Raw genomic sequence first — 5,640 nt, forward strand, 5'->3', positions numbered from 1 at the left:
TTGTAATATGTGTAAAAAAAAGTGTAAACATATGTATTTTAAAATATTTTTAAATTAAATTACTTACTTGTATATTTTGTTTCGATTTGTTAGTAATGTCTTGGTTGGTCTCTCTGACTATTAATCCTATTCTCTGTCTAGATATCTTGAAAAGATACTGTTGCGATAGTGCACCTACCATGAGACGTATATCACAATCCCTTATGTATTAGCATAATTTATTTACCATAATTCTGAACAAATATATGGAAGATGTAGATAAAAACTGTGAGCCTCATTTTCATGATCTATGTATAACGGTGAATCAGTATTATTATTATTTCTTAACTTAGAGATGTTGAAAGAGGGAAGTGCTCCATTTTCGTATTTTGTCCGTTAATATTGTGAATGGTCCGCCTCTGTGGTGTAGTGGTTAGTGTGATTAGCTGCCACCCCCGGGGGCCCGGGTGCGATTCCCGGCTCTGCCACGAAATTTGAAAAGTGGTACGAGGGCTGGAACGGGGTCCACTCAGCCTCGGGAGGTCAACTGAGTAGAGGTAGGTTAGATTCCCACCTCAGCCATCCTGGAAGCGGTTTTCCGTAGTTTCCCACTTCTCCAGGCAAAAGCCGGGCTGGTACCTAACTTAAGGCCACGGCCGCTTCCTTCTCTCTTCCTTGTCTATCCCTTCCAATCTTTCCATCCCCCCACAAGGCCCCTGTTCAGCATAGCAGGTGAGACTGCCTGGGCGAGGTACTGGTCCTCCTCCCCAGTTGTATCCCCGACCCAATGTCCGAAGCTCCAGGACACTGCCTTTGAGGCGGTAGAGGTGGGATCCCTCGCTGAGTCCGAGGGAAAAACCGACCTTGGAGGGTAAACAGATTAAGAAGAAGAATAATATTGTGAATGTCCACCGATTTCGGAAGGTTCTATGAGTCACCGCTACTTTCGTGCAGCAAGCATTGGCGTTGTAAAAATAAGTGAGTGTTGCCATTTCTTCGGATGATTTCGGAAGAGTTCAGGACGACAAATGAAGACTGAAATTAAGAAGTTAAGCGTCTCTCATACAAACTGAGACCGTCGAAACGGCGTTTTTACTCTCCGACAGAGGCATGCGCATAGTTCTTGACCTTCCAAGCGGCCTGCACGTGTTCGACCTGGCAAGCATCAGTCGCCAGTCTGAATCACAGCTGTTCACATGGTGAGGCAGTTATCATTGCAACACTGTATTTTCGTATATAATGTAGAAGTTCCGGTTTCATCTTAATGTTCGTGTGAACCGTCAAAACTCTCGCTATTGGTGTGGAGAAAATCCTAATGGTGTTTACAAGTTCCTCATTATGATAGGAAGATTGGTGTTTGGTGTGCTGTTAGTGCAAGATGAATAATTGGGCCTATTTTTTTCGAGACGACAGTAAATGCAGGGAGGTGCCAAGATGACATTCTGACGCCGTTCTTCCATCAGTTAAGGGAAGAAGAAAAATCGCGTGAGTGGTTTCAATAAGATACTGCAGAAGATTCCCTTTTACAATTTCGGAAGTGTTTGCAGACAGAGTGATCAGTGCTGGTCTATTTCCCCCTCGTTCTCCAGATCTAACACTGTGTGATTTTTACTTGTGGTGCAATCTGAAATAAAAAGGTGCATCGAATCAATCCTCACACATTGGAGGAACTGAAACAAAACATTACGAATGGAATCAGAAACATTACAGTGGCAGAACTCACCCGTGCAAGCCAGAATGTGGTTACCAGATACAATGCCTGTATAACCCAGGAAGGATGACACTTCCAGCATCTTTTATAAGGTAAGATTTCATGTAAGATTGTATACCCGCTTAAAGCAGGGCGGCCGCGCGCCACGTAAGTTGGGCTGAGGCAACTGTCGTAGCGCAGAGTACAAACACCGTGCGTTCGGTCTGGGTTTATATGAGAGACCGTGTAAGTGGGAGCACAAGTTGGCTAAGAGACTCTCTTTTGCTATTACGACAGTCATCAGTACGAGTATGATTACCAGGGAAGATCAACAACAATGCATCCAAACTATGGATGTACTAACACAGCAGAAACGATACGTTCCCCACGCATGCACAACTCGACAACCTCCCTTCTCCAACATCTGTTGGAACGGCCGTCCGTTCTATCTGACTGGCTTTGGTGCTGCTGTACACTAGTTGCTAACAGTTGACAGCATTTATTATTCGTCTATGACCTGATTTCAAGATCTGGAAGAAATTTGTCAAAATTGGAAGGCGTGTGTTTGGAAAAAAATGAACAATAGGGAGTCAGGTAAAGCCCAAAGCAGAGATGTACCAGAGCACAATATCATGTATACTGGCGCTCATTATAAACTGGTGGCCAGAAATATTAATTCAGGCAAAGAAATCTGCACAGCTCTTAGAATCGCCCAGCACCGGCTTACACTCTCTCATTGGTCACATCCATGTGGAATAGTGTTGGCTACTGAATGCATGATTCGAAGCAGTGTATCGATTCATTCAAGTGTCCGAGTGAATCGATTCACAGGAACGGTGAGCTCACGGCACACGATTCAGCTTACTCCCAGCGGACAGTGCTGAGTGGCGCACTCACTGGACTTTGACGGGGAGCCGAGCTTCCGCTGCAGCGAGACTGTGAATCATGGCACACCGAAAGAATCGTGAACGAGTGCGGCTCAGTGAGACACATGATACACACGGCTCCTTATCGGCTCACTGGACACGCGGAGAGCCGAGCTTTCGCTGCAGCGAGACAGTGACCCATGGCACACCGAAAGAATCGTGAACGAGCGCGGCTCAGTGAGACACATGATACACACGGCTCCTTATCGGCTCACTGGACACGCGGAGAGCCGAGCTTCCGCTGCAGCGAGACAGTGACCCATGGCACACCGAAAGAATCGTGAACGAGCGCGGCTCAGTGAGACACATGATACACACGGCTCCTTATCGGCTCACTGGACACGCGGAGAGCCGAGCTTCCGCTGCAGCGAGACAGTGATCCATGGCACACCGAAAGAATCGCGAACGAGCCGGCTCAGTGAGACACAAGATACACACGGCTCCTTATCGGCTCACTGCAGCGAGACATACAGTGAGCCATGCTACATTGAAAGAATCGTATGCTATAATGGACTCTCGAGCTCAGCTCATTTGAAAATAATACCCATTTGCATTCACTGTCCTCTTCTTACAGGGAGGTTTAAATAATAGATGGATTTATTTGCAGTGTTAAAAGGGTAGTCACAACATAATTCTGAAATAGCTCGTAAGTAGGTAGGCTGTACATCTCGGGTAGCCTATACAAAATATGACGATTTAAAAAAATCCTCAGCTGATAGAAAAATACATATTTTCAAAAATGAATGAGCGAGTTCTCTTGCGGTTATTATCGCGTGGGCGCTTGCATTCGTGGGATGGTGGGTTCGAATCCCACCGTCGGCAGCCGTTAAGATGGTTTTCCGTAGTTTCCCCATTTTCACACCAGGAAATGCTGGGACTGTACCTTAATTCAGGCCATGGCTGCTACCTTCCTAATCCTAACCTTTCCCACCTTGCGTCGCCGGAAACCTTCGATGTATTAGAGTAACTAGCATTTTTTCTAAGAAAGGAGTTCATAGTATGAAGACCAGATGGCAGCTACGAGCACAGAATGGTGTTGCTGCTATCTTACCAGCACATACTACACAGATGCAGTAGGAGCGGTAACCAATGAGCCGTGAATCGGATCACTGTATCGATTCAGTAACGTGAACGGAATCAAATGAATCGATTCAGTAAAATGAATCGAATGTCCCATCACTAATGTGGAAGCGTAACACATGCACAGATCTGAAGTGCGAGGGGGCATGGAGAGAGCGAAGATAAATACAAGGATGGGAGACAGTAGCGTAGCCAGGATCGCCCAATGGGGGGGGGGGGGGTTACAGTTACAAAATTAAGATATAACATAATGAAACTGCTTGTGCGTGTCTGGTACGCGCGTATATGACTGTCACAAGGATACGCCCCAAGGGCTCTGAACTTTGGAGCGTGGGTTGGCGACCACGGGGCCCATAGCTGAGTCCTGGCATTGCTTCCACTTACTTGTGCCAGGCTTCTCACTTTCATCTATCCTATCCGACCTCTCTTGGTCAACTCTTGTTCTTTTCCGACCCCGACGCTATTAGGTTTGCGAGGGCTAGGGAGTCTTTCATTTTCACGCCCTTCGTGGCCCTTGTGTTCCTTTGGCCGATACCTTCATTACCTTTGGCGCTTTGCTATACGAGGAATGGTAATTTGTGTGTCCAATTGATAAGCTTTCTTGCTTGCTTGCATAAATATGTTTATGAACTCCTCTTCTGCGTTTCCTCTGATCTTGATAATTCTGTCCTCCATAACATTAGCATATGAAAATGCTTTTGCAATGTCCAACTCTTCACTTTGAAAAAATCTGCTAAGAAGAGCACTTACATTAAATACTTGATTTAGTATATGTAGAGCATTAGTGCAGGCTTCTTTATTATTCCATTGTACTATATTTTCAAGAACTGCAACGACGGCATCAAACAGTTCTAGAAATACTGCAATTGAGTCATGGCGCTCCACCCATCTTGTTAGACACAATGCTTTAAGCCTCGTTTTGTCACTTTCAGGAACAGTGGCATCTATCGATTCTTTAAATGCATTTAACCTTTTAGGAAAACTAAGAAATGAACAAATATTCCCCACAGTACCCAAACAGTTTCTGATTCCTTGGATTGAGCATGCATGGGTTATAGCAAGATTGAGAACATGTGAACTGCAGTGCACGTACAAAGCCAACGGGTAGGTCTCCCTTATTATCGCTTGGACGCCATTAAACTGCCTACTCATAGCGTTAGTTCCATCATATCCTTGTCCTCTTAAATAATTTAAGTTGACTCCTATCTTCTTAAGCACATCAATTATTTTGGCAGCCAAACCTCTTCCAGAGGCGTCAGTGATCGGTACAAACTGGAGGAAGTCCTCCCTGAGTGTCTGATAGTCAGGGTTGACATACCGAACACAACGTGACATTTGTTCCATTCCAGAAATGTCACTTGTCTCATCGGCCATTATAGTGAAACACTGTGATCTGTTCACTCTGCGCACGATGTTTTCAACAATAAAGTAATTGCATACGTGAGTGATCTCGTTTTGAGTTTGTGGGCTAATGTACATAGCATTGCGGCTGCTTGTAAGCAAATGAGTTTTTAAATCCTCATCCCCATTTCTTGCAAGAAAATGAAGGAAAGTACTAAAATTTCCATCATTTTCAGTAGGCTCTTCATCATTCAATATAATGGGTCCATCGTCTCTATGTCCTCTAAGGGGTAAACCTTGGCGGCCACACAAAATGATAGTTTCTATAATAGGAATAATCTTCTTTCTGTTGTCTTCAATTTCCTTTTTCATGTTCTTCTTACAATTTACTTTTCGTCGCACCGACGTAGATAGGTAGATACGTAGATAGGACAGGGAAGCAACCATGGCCTTAATTAAGGTACAGCCTCAGTATTTGCCTGGTGTGAAAATGGGAAACCATGGAAACCCATTTTCAGAGCTGCCGACAGTGGGGTTCAAACCCACTATCTCCCGAATGCAAGATCACAGCTGACTATACGGCCAACTCGCTCGGTTTTACGTACATGTAACCATGCAGTTACG

Source organism: Anabrus simplex, chromosome 1 (assembly GCF_040414725.1).
Source record: "Anabrus simplex isolate iqAnaSimp1 chromosome 1, ASM4041472v1, whole genome shotgun sequence".
Taxonomy (NCBI): domain Eukaryota; kingdom Metazoa; phylum Arthropoda; class Insecta; order Orthoptera; family Tettigoniidae; genus Anabrus; species Anabrus simplex.